Genomic DNA, 15,262 nt, shown 5'->3' with positions numbered 1-15,262 from the left:
CTTAACTACAAGACTGCGCACAAAGACCACTAGGGGTGCACCAAGAAAGCATAACAAAATGCAGAGACAAAGAAACAGGACAAAATTGTCAATGGAAGATATAGAGTTCAGAACCACACTTTTAAGGTCTCTCAAGAACTGTTTAGAAGCCGCCGATAAACTTAATGAGATCTACAAGAAAACTAATGAGACCCTCGATGTTATATTGGGGAACCAACTAGAAATTAAGCATACACGGACTGAAATAACGAATATTATACAGACTCCTGACAGCAGACCAGAGGAGCGCAAGAATCAAGTCAATGATTTGAAATGCGAGGAAGCAAAAAACACCCAACCGGAGGGGCGGAATGAAAAAAGAATCCAAAAATACGAAGATAGTGTAAGGAGCCTCTGGGACAGCTTCAAGCGTACCAACATCAGAATTATAGGGGTGCCAGAAGATGAGAGAGAGCAAGATATTGAAAACCTATTTGAAGAAATAATGACAGAAAACTTCCCCCACCTGGTGAAAGAAATGGACTTACAGGTCCAGGAAGCTCAGAGAACCCCAAACAAAAGGAATCCAAAGAGGACCACACCAAGACACATCATAATTAAAATGCCAAGAGCAAAAGACAAAGAGAGAATCTTAAAAGCAGCAAGAGAAAGAAACGCAGTTACCTACAAGGGAATACCCATATGACTGTCAGCTGATTTCTCAACAGAAACTTTGCAGGCCAGAAGGGAGTGGCAAGAAATATTCAAAGTGATGAATGCCAAGAACCTACAACCAAGATTACTTTATCCAGCAAAGCTATCATTCAGAATTGAAGGTCAGATAAAGAGCTTCACAGATAAGGAAAAGCTAAAGGAGTTCATCACCACCAAACCAGGATTATATGAAATGCTGAAAGGTATCCTTTAAGAAGAGGAAGAGGAAGAAAAAGGTAAAGATACTAATTATGAACACCAAATATGCATCTATCAACAAGTGAATCTAAGAATCAAGTGAATAAATAATCTGATGAACAGAATGAACTGGTGATTATAATAGAACCAGGGACATAGAAAGGGAATGGACTGACTATTCTTGGGGGGGAAAGGGGTGTGGGAGATGTGGGAAAAAAATGGACAAAAATCGTGCACCTATGGATGAGGACAGTGGGTGGGGAGTGAGGGCGGAGGGTGGGGCGGGAACTGGGAGGAGGGGAGTTATGGGGGGAAAAAAGAGGAACAAATGTAATAATCTGAACAATAAAGATTTAATTTTAAAAAAAGCTAACTTGTTAAATAATTAAATTATGCACCTTTATTGAAGAAGCAAAGTAAGCAAACTTATACGTTTGATCTATGAAGTACAGATGCCACCTCACCCCCTAGTGAATCTGAAGAGCAGACCAGGTTGAGGTCTGAGGCATTATGTATGCTCCTGTTTTGAAATTTCGCTGCTGAATATTCTGGTTTTGCTTAAGAAGTATCCAGCAACCTTGTCCTGCCAGGCTTGAACTCTGAAACCTCGGACTTTCTTGCTCAGAGTAAATTGGCCCTTTTACAACTCTTGCAAATAGTTAACTTTAGAACTCATTTCTTTCTTCTAACATTTCTCTTTTATTTCTCATCACATATGCAACCTTCACAAATTTCACACTTTTTAATTAGCCTTCAAACTTTCTTTCTATATCCTTCAAAAATGCATAACCATACCTTAGACCTTCCATTAAGTATTTCCACTCTGATATTCTCTCTTTCTGTCATCAACTTATATATACCTTCAGCAACTTGCACAGACCTTTTTCTTTTAAAATGTATGTCCAGCCCTAACCGGTTTGGCTCAGTGGATAGAGCATTGGCCTGCGGACTGAAGTGTCCCAGGTTCGATTCCAGTCAAGGGCATGTACCTTGGTTGCAGGCACATCCCCAGTAGGAGGTGTGCAGGAGGCAGCTGATCGATGTTTCTCTCTCATCGGTGTTTCTAACTCTTTATCCCTTTCCCTTCCTCACTGTAAAAAATCAATATAATATATTTTAAAGAATAAATAATTAAAATAAAATGTATGCCCATGCCTTCTATTATTAAAACCTTACAATATTTAAACCTTAATTCTCCAATGATAATTAAAAGTAAACAGCCAGCATTTCTTAGATTGACATTTATGAACATTCTCACCTTTAAGAAATATATTTTTAGATTTTCTGTAGTAAAAGGTAAAACCAGGTGAATTTAAACTTGTTGGAATATTTAGATGTTTATCATTTAGTCCAACAATGTTCCAAAGCTTTAGAGTTGTCAAAAACTTTGGGAGATTATGTATAGGCATATATAATTACCACTGAAAAAAATTTTTAACATATACTCTTCATTTTTTTATATATATTTTGCCTTAACAACTTTGTGATTTTAAAGCAAATTATTATTACCCAAGGCATTTTCCTTGGCAAATTCTGTAACAGAGATAACTTACTGGCTTTCAGTGGCTTTACTGTTAAAGTATTATGTTATTTTATTTTTCTTTATAAAAACAGGAGTGCCCTTGAGACCTGGGAGTCAACCTTGGAATTTGGTCCATTATTATTCAAGAACCACCCATTATTATGGAAACACTAATCTTATTGCCCAAACTCCCTCTGTAAATTTTTCTTATGTCATTTTTTGCCATCTTCCAAAGAAAAACAGTTTTGGGCTTATTCCATAGTATCCATGAAGAAATGGGGCTTAGGCCAAGAGACCTCTCAAAATCAGGTGGGGCACCTACCCCTTGAACTAGCCTTTTTCTCTTCAAGGGTATAGAAGTCCCAGATGCATTCCTAAATTGTGAGAAATGTCTCATCTATCCAAATTTCAAATAACAGACTGGGGAATAAAAATATGGCAAAAATGAGACTTTAAAAATGTTCCCAAGAGCAGGTGTCCATTTTACAAGATCACCAAGAAATCTAGTAATTAATGGGCTGGGGCCTTTGTCCAGCGCAGTGATGGAGAACCTATGACACACGTGTCAGAGGTGAACTTATTTTTTTGGTTGATTTTTTTTTTGTTAAATGGCATTTAAATATATAAAATAAATATCAAAAATATAAATCTTTGTTTTACTATGGTTGCAAATATCAAAAAATTTCTATATGTGACACGGCACCAGAGTTAAGTTAGGGTTTTTCAAAATGCTGACATGCCAAGCTCAAAAGGTTTGCCATCACTGGTCTAGGAGAATCTTTCTAGGACTTGTTCTATTGGCCACGTGTACTACTCATATTCTCTCTCCCACCCCCACACTCTGTTTGCTCTGGGGAAATTTAATAATGGCCTGGCCATCTAATGTTTCTTTTCTATGAAGATAAAGTAAAGGCATGTTTAATAGACTAATAATAAACAAATTAAATCAAACAACAAAGACAGATAAAACAACAATTAATAAACAAGCACGCATAACACAGACAAGACTTAAATCAGAGTCCTTTTCACGGAGCTTTCAGATGTTTTACATTGCCTGGGACTTACAGCCAGGTGCAGCCCAGATCTTAGCCTGTTGTTCACAGATCTTATCATATCCTGCTCTCCATAGCATTGACTAGCATCTAAAGTCGGTTTAGCTAAAATCTGCCAGTCCCAAGGCGTCATATGGTAATTTTCAGACAAAGCATTAAGGAGTCCTTTTGTAAAAGGACTGTTAGCCCCATTTTCTCCAGTTGATGAGCCTTCCCACACCAGAGGTGGAGCATCTGGGGCCTTAGTTGTTCCAGACTTTTGATCCTCAATATGAAGTGGACATAATGCAGTTCAAACAAGAGCCCACATAGTTAAAGATGACAAGGGCACTTGTTTTCCTTGAGCCTGATTTAAGAGAGCACCTTTTCATACCTTAATTCCTTTATCCTTGAGCATGCAAGCTAAAAATTCACAATGATGTTTTTGCCTTTTACTTGAATTCTTCACCACTATAACCTGGCTGAATAAAAATGTCCCCATCCACTTACAGTCATGACTCCGAAGCTGGCATGGGCTTTGTGCATGGTGAACTTCCCACCTTTCTGGTAAATTTTCACTTTTCCCTTTTCACTTCATTTTTCACTCAGGTGAATCTTCTCCTCCAGTCCCTGTTCAGGCACCAGATGCTGTGACCTTTGCAGCAGGGTTCAGGATCTAAAGGAATGGCTGACACACAAATGAAAATACTATACAAGAAATATGAATTTAGAAGAAATTGGGGGCCAGGTGGAGCCTCTTTCTTGAAGAGACACACTGAAACTGGGTCCTGTCTGCTTTTATTCACTTGAATACACATTTGCCCTTTAGCAATGCATACAGGAATATCAAAGGTAAAGTTTGGTAAACAGTAAAAGGATTATCAGGTTAGGGAATTGCCTTGAGCCAGCACTATCTCAACACTTGGTGCTTAGCGTCAGCCCTGCTAATGCCCAAGGTCCATCAGCCTTCCTCGTTCCTTGGTGCACTGACAGTATTGGCAAGTGGTGGTTTCCCGCATCTAATGTTGAGTTATTCCAGGATATTCTTTATTTTAGCTATGACATTCCTCATTTCCAATTGATTCTTATTTATTGTTTCAACCTCTCTTTTCATGTTGGTGTAGCTCTTATTAAGTCCCTTATAATTCTCACTAAGTTGTTGAATTATATGAGCACCCTTATTACCAGTACTCTGAATTCTTTATCTGACAAATTGCTTCCCTCCTTTTAATTTAGTTCCTTTTTTGGCGATTCCTTCTTTTCTTTAGTTTGGGGGTTCTTTCATTGTCTCCCCACTTTTCTGTCCCCTTGTATTTGTTTTTATGTATTAGATCAAACTGCTGTGCCTCCTAGTTGTTGTGGAGTGGTCTAATGTAGTAGGTGTTTTGGGGACCAAGTGGTGCAGTCTCTTAGATCTCCTGAGCTGAGTGCTCTAGGAAAGTCTCTTGCTGCACTTATTTGGACTATCCTGGTGTAGTTGGGTCTCGAATGTTATTGTACCATTTGTAGATGGAATCTCCTCTCAGGCTGGCTGATTGTGGCTCCTGCCCAACCACCTTGTGCGAGCTGTTGTGGAGGTCAGGCTAATTTTTACAAACATATTTTTATTGATTTCAAAGAGAATCAAAGAGGCATAGAGAGAGATACAAACATCAGTGATAAGAGAGAATCATTTTGCTGTCACCTCATGTACACCCCATACTAGGGATCAAGCCTGCAAACCAGCATGTGCCCTGGCCGGGAATTGAACCATGACTTCCTGGTCCTTACTGGCTAGGCAGCAGGCTAATTTTTAAGTTGATAATTTTGTATGACCTGCAAATGATGTTATAAATTTCCAAATGGCCCTTGGCAGAAAAAATGTTCCCCACTCCTGATCTAGACAACTAAATTATAGAGGAAAACAAGTACCCTGGCCCAAATTCCAAGGAAGAAAAATGGTTAAAATTAGAACTCAGTCCTTCAGGTAAGAGCTGCCTTAATTGAGCATTATCCTAGATGCTTTGTACACTTTATACCTAACTCTCACAACGACTCAATAGGATTTGTGTCCTCAATATCTTATTCAAATAACCCCTAAAAGAATTTTGAGAAGTTATGTGTTAATTCACACATTTTTAGGTTGACATCTATATTTTTCTTCATGTTTAAATAGTTACAAAATGTTTGATATCTAGCATACTATGTATGTTGACAATCTATACTAATTAAAGGGTAATATGCTAATTAGACCAGGAGACCTTCCAGATGGCCTTCTGGACAAAGCCATGGTGGTGGGGCTGAGGCAGAGGCAGTTAGGTGTGATCAGGCTGGTCGGGGAAGGCAGTTGGGGGCGAGGAGGCAGGCAGGTGGGAGCTAGTGGGAGAGAGCTGGCCAGCAGGGGATGGCAGGTTGGGGAGAGCAGGCTGGCGGGAGAGGGGCAGTTGGGGGTGAGCAGGCCAGCAGAAGGGGAAGTTGGGGCAAGCAGGCTGGTGGGGGAGGGGCAGTTGGGGGTGAGCAGGGCAACAGGGAAGGCCATTGGGGGTGAGCTTTGGGGCGAGCTGGCCAGAGGAGGGTGGCAGTTAAGGGCGAGCAGGCTGGCAGGAGGGGCAGTTGGGGGCGAGCTGACTGGTGGATGGTGGCAGTTGGGAGTGAGCAGGCCAGTGGGGGGCAGTTGGGGGTGATCAGGCAGGCGGAAGGGGCAGTTGGGGGCGAGCAGGCAGGCGGAAGGGGCAGTTGGGGGCGAGCAGGCAGGTGGGAGGGGCTGGTGGGGGTGAGCAGGACAACAGGGAGGGCAGTTGGGGGACAGCTGGCCAGCAGGGGATGACAGTTTGGGGTGAGCAGGCTGGTGGGGGGGCAGTTGGGGGTGAGTTGGCTGGTGGGGGATGGCAGTTCAGGGTGAGCAGGCTGGCTGGGGGTGGCAGTTGGGGGTGAGCTGGTCGGCGGGGGGTGGCAGTTGGGGACAAGCAGGATGGCGGTGGGGGGGCAGTTGGGGGCAATCAAGCCAGCAAGAGGGGCAGTTGGGGGCAAAATCAGGCTGGCAAGGGGGGGTAGGTGGTGGCGAGCAGGCCGATAGGGAGGCAGGTGGAGGCGAGCTGGCTGGTGGGTGATGGCAGTTGGGGGCAAGCAGGTCGGTGGGGAGGGGCAGTTGGGAGCGATGTGGCTGGTGGGGGGGCGGGGGTAGTTGGGGACAATCAGTCCAGTACGGGTGGGCAGTTAGGGGTGATCAGGCTGGAAGGAGGGGACAGTTGGGGCTGATCAGGCCAGCAGGCAGAGTTGTTAGGGGTGATTACACAGGGAGGCAGGTGAGCGGTTAGGAGCCAGTAGTCCCGGGTTGTGAGAGGGATGTTCCACTGCTGGCAGTAGGACATCCCCCGAGGAATCACAGATTGGAGAGGGTGCAGGCTGGGCTGAAGGACACCCTCCCATGCACGAATTTTGTGCACCGGGCCACTAGTCCTATCTAATAAAAGAGAAACATGGTAATTAGCGTACGACCGCTACCCTTCTCATTGGCTAATCAGGGCGATATGCAAATTAACTGCCAGCCAAGATGGCGGCCGGCAGCCAGGCAGCTTGAAACTAACATGAGGCTTGCTTGCTTCAGTGACGGAGGAAACCAACATTCCCTGCCTGCCTTGCCGGCCTCTGAGCTTGCAGTTTGAAACATTTTAACAAATATAGAAGCTAAACAAAACCCCAGAAACCTGCTTTCAGTGAGCCAGGATCTCAGAGCTGGAGTTATACATTGTTTCGATTATAGAACACAAACAAACCAGATACCTGCTTTCAGCAGCAGAGGCCTCAGAGCTGGAGCCATAGCTAAAGCTGGCCCAGAATTTAAAAAAAAAGAAAAAAAGGAGCAGTTGGGAGCTTCAGCCCTCAGCCCCTCACCCAGACTGGCCAGGCACCCCAGTGGGGACCCCCACCCTGATCCAGGACACCCTTCAGGGCAAACCAGCCAGCCCCACCCATGCATCAGGCCTCTATCCTATATAGTAAAAGGGTAATATGCCTCCCAGCGCCGGGATCAGCGGAGCCTCGAGGCCTCCCGGCACCGGGATCAGTATGACAGGAGGCGGTGCCCCAACTCCCCTATTGGCCCTACTCTGTGAGTGACAGGGGGGAGCTCCCCAACCCCCTGATTGACCCTGCTCTGTGCGTGACAGGGGGGAGCTCCCCAACCCCCCTGATGGGCCCTGCTCTGCGTGTGACAGGGGGCAGCTCCCCAACCCCCGATTGGCCCTGCTCTGTACGTGACAGGGGGTGGCGCCACAACCTCCCCATCGACCCTGCCTTGAGTGTGACTGAGGGTGGCATCGCAACCTCCTAATCCACCCTGCTCTGTGCATGACAGGGGGCGGCGCCCCAACTCCCCAATCGGCCCTGCTCTGAGCCCGACCAGGGGCTGCACCTATGGATTGGGCCGACCCTCTGCCACCCGGGAGCAGGCCTAAGCCAGTAGGGTGTTATCTCCCGAGGGGTCCCAGACTGCGAGAGGGCACAGGCCAGGCTGAGGGACCCCCCCCTTACCCCCGAGTGCACAAATTTTGTGCACTGGGCCTCTAGTATATATATAAAAGGCTAATGTGCTAAGTGTCCGACCATCCGAGCAGTCACTATGATGCGCACTGACCACCAGGGGGCAGACACTCAATGCAGGAGCTGCCAAGCTGCAGTGACTTGGCAGTGGCATTTCTCAGGTGGCGCATCCTGAAACCAGAGAGGAGGGAGCCTGATTCCTCATGGGGCCATGCGATTCCACCTTTGGCCGTGAGTTGTGTTGTTGCTGGGGTACTGTTGGCCTTGAATCTGGTTTACTGCACACTTGCATTTGTGTTCCACATCCTGTGGTACAGCAACTTTGCAGAGTGCCCTCTCACACTCCAAGAACCCTTGGAGATGTTGGAGAGCCGGTTTTAGCCCAATCCTCACAGACCTGCTGGAGGGACCACACACAGTTTGCAGACACCGGGGAGGGACTAGTGGAGGTTGTCTCCAGGGCATGTCTGGCCCGTCTAGCCCAGTCCTGCCCTGCCGGCCACCTTCTAATTAATTTCCGGGTCACTAGTTTAAAATAAGATTTTTCGTTGTATTTGTCATCAAACATCAAACATTAAACAGTAAGCACAACTAAACAAAAGCGGACACTTCTTTAACCTTCAGAAAATTTACATCGTTCCTTTTTCCTCCTGAAGTCCATTGCATTCTCCCCCCTGAAGTGTATTATGTCATAATATATTTATACTTGAATGTCCTCTATTGATCACCATATTGAATTTCTTTGAAACAAAATATGTCCATAAATAGAAACTGAATTATTTCCTTTTGTCCATATTACTCCATGTATAAAGTCTTCTGGAGTGAGTTATAATTTCAATTATTATAAATACAAAATAGATAAAAATAACATGGAGATATATGGTTCTCAGGCAAATAGTTTTTAGGAAATAGTAGTAAAGTAAGTTCAGGGTTTGGAATTTTGGTTTCCTTTCAATTTTATTCATAATTACCAAAACTTGGAAAGAATAAAGATGTCCTTCATTATGTGAATGGACAGATAAATTGTAGTACATCCAGACAATGCAAGAAATGAGCTATCAAGACATGAAAAGACATGGGGAACCTTAAATGTCAATCTGAAACTGCTACATACTCTATGGTGCCAAATATATGATATTCTGAAAAAGACAAAATATAAAGACAGTAAAAAGCAGTGATAGCCAGGGGGTGGTGGTCAGGGAGAGATAAATGTATAGGTGGACTACAAGAGGATTTTTAGGGCAGTGAAAGTACTCTGTATGATACTATAATGATGGATACATGTCATTATACATCTGTCCAAACCCATACAATGTACAGAACCTAATGCAGACTAGGGTCTTTGAGTGATGGTGATATGTCAAGGTAGGTTCATCAGCCTTAACAACTATACTGATCTGGTCGGAAACGTTGGTAATGAGGGAGGCTATCCATGACTGAGGGACAGGGATATATGGGAAATCTCTGTACTTCCCTCTCAATTGCTGTGACCCTAAAGCTGCTCTAAAATAATATATATTTTAAAATGTTCAGGAAGACAAATCCCATTTCTCCCATTTCTTGTATGTCAAGGTAACAGCACCTCCACAATCTTGATAGGGGACAGTATTTTTTTTCTAAGCCATCACTCTGTTTCAGCTGTGATACTGTGGATAAAACACTGAACTTGGAGCAATACAAGTGATACAGACCTGAAGTTCATTGTTCTTGTTATGATGGACAGCACCAGAGGCAGAAAGGAGTCAGACTGCTCACAATGACATTTCTAGAAAAACATTAGTATTTGTATAACCACATACCTTGATTGCTGTTAATTATCATCACAGACAAATAAAAAGCCATACTCAGAGATATTTACATTTCAACTCACATAAAAACTCTAGCCTAGTTTTACTGTCTGGTTAATATACTGTCTCCACTTAGGGCAGTGAAAATACTCACAAGGTCTGCAACATAGTAATATGGCCAACACTCCCCTTTGGGGTTTAAGAGCCAGAAACTGAAATCCTGGAGCTAAACATTTTAGTGGATAACTCCAAGGTGGAGTTGCAGGACAGTTATGAGTCTCGACACTGCTCAACTCAGGTCATCCAGGATAGGAGCTTCTCAGCTTCATGTGTCTGTCTCTCTGTCCTTCATGCTGGAATGAGAACTATAATCCTTTAACATAATGAAGCAGGTCAGTCTACTATAAATTTCAAATTGCTTTCACAACTTGAAATATATAAAGAGAGGGAAAGTAAAGAAACTAGATGTTATAGAATCTTAGGAAAGGCAATGTAACTGCCCCCCCCCCAAAACCCACTAACAAATTAATATCCAATATTGACTTAATATGTCAGTTTTTGCTTTATTTCTCCCATCTGAGACCACAGATAGCCACATTAAAATATTTCATCACGGTACTTATTATTCATTTGTTCCACTCCATGTATGAAAAAATATGTTATTTTTAAAATTATTTTAAATTTATTGGAGTGACATTAGGAAACATGAACATATAGGTTACATGTGTGGATTACTAATTTACAAAAATCTGTATATAGGACCATTGCCCACCAGCCAAAGTCAAATCTTGTCCTGTCACCTCATATTAGAATCCCCCCCCACTCTGGCAACCACCACACTGCTGTTTGTGTACATGTTTCAGTTTTATATTCCTCATATGAGTTAAATCATATAGTTCTTAGCTTTCTCTGTTTGACTTATTTCACTTCACATAATGTTCTCAAGGTCCATCCATGTTGTAAATGATACTATTTCATCCTTTCTTATGGCCGTGTAGTACTCCATTATGTATATATACCACATCTTTTTTTCCCCTTTATTTATTGTTAAAAGCATTACAAATAGTAGAATATATGTCTCCTTTTTTCCCAATTAACCTTCCCTCAGCCTCCCTTACCCTCCAGCACATACCCTCACCCCGCTCCCAGTGTCTTGCGTCCATTGGTTATGCTTATATGCATGCAGACAAGTCCTTCGGTTGATCTCTTACCTACCCCCGCCCCCCAACCCTCCCCAGCCTTCCCGCTGTCGTTGGACTGTCTATTTGAAGCTTCTCTGCCTCTATGTTTATTTTTGTTCATCAGTTTATAATGTTCTTTATTATCCATAAAGGAGTGAGATCATGTGGTATTTTTCTTTCAATGACTGGCTTATTTCACTTAGCATAATGCTCTCCAGTTCCATCCATGCTGTTGCAAATGGTAAGAATTCCTTCTTTTTATAGCAGCATAGTATTCCATTTTGTAGATGTACCACAGTTTTCTAATCCGCTCATCTGCTGATGGGCATTTAGGCTGTTTCCAAATCTTAGCTATTGTAAATTGTGGTGCTATGAACATAGGGGTGCATATATCCTTTCTGATTGGTGTTTCTGGTTTCTTGGGATATATTCCTAGAAGTGGGATTACTTGGTCAAATGGCAGTTCCATTTGTAATTTTTTGAGGAAATGTCATACTGTTTTCCACACTGGCTGCACCAGTCTGCATTCCCACCAGCAGTACATGAGGGTTCCTTTTTCTCCGCATCCTCTCCAACACTTGTCGTTTGTTGATTTGTTGATGATAGCCATTCTGACAGGTGTGAGGTGGTACCTCATTGTTGTTTTGATTTGCATCTCTCAAATGATTAGTGACTTTGAGTATGTTTTCATATGTCTCTTGGCTTTCTGAATGTCCTCTTTCGAAAGTATTTATTTAGGTCATTTGCCCATTTTTTGATTGGGTTGTTTATCTTCCTTTTGTTAAGTTGTATGAGTACCCTATAAATGTTGGAGATTAAGCCCTTATCAGTGATAACATTGGCAAATATGTTCTCCCATGCAGTGGGCTTTCTTGTTGTTTTGTTGATGGTTTCTTTTGCTGTGCAAAAGCTTTTTATTTTGATGTAGTCCCATTTGTTTATTTTCTCTTTAGTTTCCGTAACCCTAGGAGCTGTACTGTATATTGCTACAAAAAATGTCTGCTATTTTGCTGCCTATGGCTTCTTCTAAGATTTTTATGGTTTCCCATCTTATGTTTAAGCCCTTTATCCATTTTGAGTTTATTTTTGTGTATGGTGGAAGTTGGTGGTCTAGTTTCACTTTTTTGCATGTATATGTCCAGTTTTCCCAACACCATTTTTGAAGAGACTGTCTTGACTCCATTGTATGATCTTGCCTCCTTTGTCAAATATTAATTGAGCATAATAGCTTGTGTTGATTTCTGGGTTCTCTGTTCTGTTCCACTGGTCAATATGTCTGTTCTGGTGCCAGTTCCAGGCAGTTTTGAGAACAATGGATTTGTAGTATAGCTTTATACCTGGTATTGTGATCTCTCCAACATTGTTCTTTCCAAAGATTGCTGCAGCTATTCGGGGTCTTTTTTTTATTACAGATGAATTTTTGAGAATTTGTTCTAGGTCTTTGAAGTATGCTGATGGTATTTTAATGGGGATTGCATTGAATTTATAGATTGCTTTGGGTAGTATGGACATTTTAATAATGTTGATTCTACCAACCCATGAACATGGTATAGTCTTCCATTTGTTCATTTCTTCCTCTATCTCAGCGGTTCTCAACCTGGGGTTGCGACCCCTTTGGGGGTCAAACGACCCTTTCGCAGGGGTTGCCTAAGACCATCAGAAAACACATATTTTCGATGGTCTTAGGAACCGAGACACCGCTCCTCTATCCGTCTCCAGGTGGGTCTGCCCACATGCATATATGCTCACATATGAGTACCAACCCCATCACATACACCCCGTACAAATACAGGTAACAGCGTTAGTGCCATAATGTACTTATGCAGACCAGTCACACATGTGCAGAGAGCAGCTACTATGTAGAAAGCAGCTGCTGTGTTGAAAGCAGCTACTCTCTTAAAAGCAGCTACTGTGTTGAAAGTAACAGTATTGGAGGTAAAACGACACTTCATGAATTATAATGACTGGGTAAATGTATAATCATGTACTGTAAAATCATCAACTACTGCAAAAAAAATATCTGTACCATGAGAACTTAATCTGAATGCTGATCAGTCATCTTTTATATTCAGCTGTGGTTGATGTGAATACTGCCCCCTTGTGATAGTAACAGGTATGTAAAAAAACAACACAGAGGGAGAAACCAAAATGGCGGCATAGGTAAACACCGAAATTGCTGCTTCCTACAACAACTTCACAAATACAATAAAAGCAAAACGGACATCATCCAGAACTACAGGAAGGCTGGCTGAGTGGAAATTCTACAACTAGAAGGAAACAGAAAAGCACACTGAGAGTCAGGAGCTGCGGAAGTAAAGTGCAAAAGTACGGAGGCTCGAGCGCGCGCGGAAAGGGGTTGGTACCTGAGGACACGGCTGTCTTTTTGAATTGGGAGGGAATCACAAGCTCCCGACTACTCTGAACTCCAGTTCCGGGAAGTCTCTGGGGACCCAGAACTCATACGGGGAGAAACTGGACTGTCTGGCAGCAGGCAGAACTCAGAACTCTAGGGCGGCTTTCCCTCAGAGGTGCTTGCAGCAATTAAATTACTGGGACACTGAGAAACGCAGCCCCTTAGGACAGGGCTGAGGATCTGCCATAGCTGCTTGCTCCGCCCTGTTGATTCCTTGAGACCCTGCCCCACCCAGGCTGCAGCAGAGGCTTTTGCATATGAATGCCCTGGCACTTTGAAACCTGAAAATTACCTAACAAATTACAGCTGGGCCACACAGACCCAGAACTTCCAAGAGAAGGCCCAAGGCCCCAAAACAGCTTGCATTGCTTCACAGCTGGGCCTCATCTGGGCACCACCAAACTCCAAAAAAGGAAGGGGAATCTGCAGATCTTTTCATAGCACCTGCTGGGTAACCTCAGGAAGAGACTAAATTAGCACCTCCTTGGATCCAAGAGCCAGTGTACCCAGTGGTCAGAGTGGGACCATCCAGATTACAACTCCTCAGAGCCATAAGGGACACATTCAGGGGGCAGACTCAGTGAGCACCAAAGCCTCACTGAAGCAAGTCTTGCCCCAGAAGGGTTTCTTCAGTGCAGAAGTTCTCCCACTTCAGACACAGCTGATTCTCACTGCCAATTGGCCTGGAGGTCAATTCCTCCCAGTGATACCTACAACAATCAAGGCATAACTACAACAAGACTGTGCACAAAGCCCACAAGGGGGTGCACCAAGAGTGTCCACCTCAGGTAACTAGGGAGGCTGAGCCACTGGGCCCAATAGGACCCCTAGCACACAAAACCACTCTACCAACACAGGGAAGCATAAAAAATGCGGAGACAAAGAAACAGGTCACAAATGACAGAAATGGAGGAAAGCAAATGACTGGATATAGAGTTCAAAACCACGTTTATAAGGTTTTTCAAGAATTTTATGGAAAACGCTGATAAATTTAGTGAGACCCTGGAGGATATGAAAAAGGACCAACTAGAAATTAAGCATACACTGACTGAAATAAAGAATAATATACAGAGATCCAACAGCAGACAAGAGGATCCCAAGAATCAAGTCAAAGATTTGAAAAACGAAGAAACAAAAAACACCCAACCGAAGAAGCAAAAAGAAAAAAGAATCCAAAAATATGAAGATAGTGTAAGGAGCCTCTGGGACAACTTCAAGCGTACCAACATCAGAATTATAGGGGTGCCAGAAGAAGAGAGAGGGCAAGATATTGAAAACCTATTTGAAGAAATAATGACAGAAAACTTCCCCTACCTGGTGAAAGAAATAGACTTACAAGTCCAGGAAGCCAGAGAACCCCAAGCAAAAGGAATCCAAAGAGGACCACACCAAGACACATCATAATTAAAATGCCAAGAGCAAAAGACAAAGAGAGAATCTTAAAAGCAGCACGAGAAAGAAACTCAGTTACCTACAAGGGAGTACCCATACGACTGTCAGCTGATTTCTCAACAGAAACCATGCAGGCCAGAAGAGAGTGGAAGAAATATTCAAAGTGATGGATAGCAAGAACCTACAACCAAGATTACTTTATCCAGCAAAGCTATCATTCAGAATTGAAGGGCAGATAAAGAGCTTCACAGACAAGAAAAAGCTAAAGGAGTTCATCACCACCAAACCAGCATTATATGAAATGCTGAAAGATATTCTTTAAGAAGAGGAAGAAGAGAGAGAGATAAACCAAGATGGTGGCATAGTTAAACACCGGAGTTAGCTGCCTCGAACAACCACTTAACAAATACAACTAAAAGACGGAACGGACATCGCCCACAACTACAGGAAGACTGGCTGAGGGTAAATTCTTCAACTAGAAGGAAAGAGAACAGCATATGAGACTCAGAGTAGGCGCAGTGCGG

Source organism: Myotis myotis, unplaced genomic scaffold, assembly GCF_014108235.1.
Source record: "Myotis myotis isolate mMyoMyo1 unplaced genomic scaffold, mMyoMyo1.p scaffold_m19_p_4, whole genome shotgun sequence".
Classification (NCBI taxonomy): Eukaryota; Metazoa; Chordata; class Mammalia; order Chiroptera; family Vespertilionidae; genus Myotis; species Myotis myotis.
Note: the sequence above shows the minus strand (reverse complement) of the source record.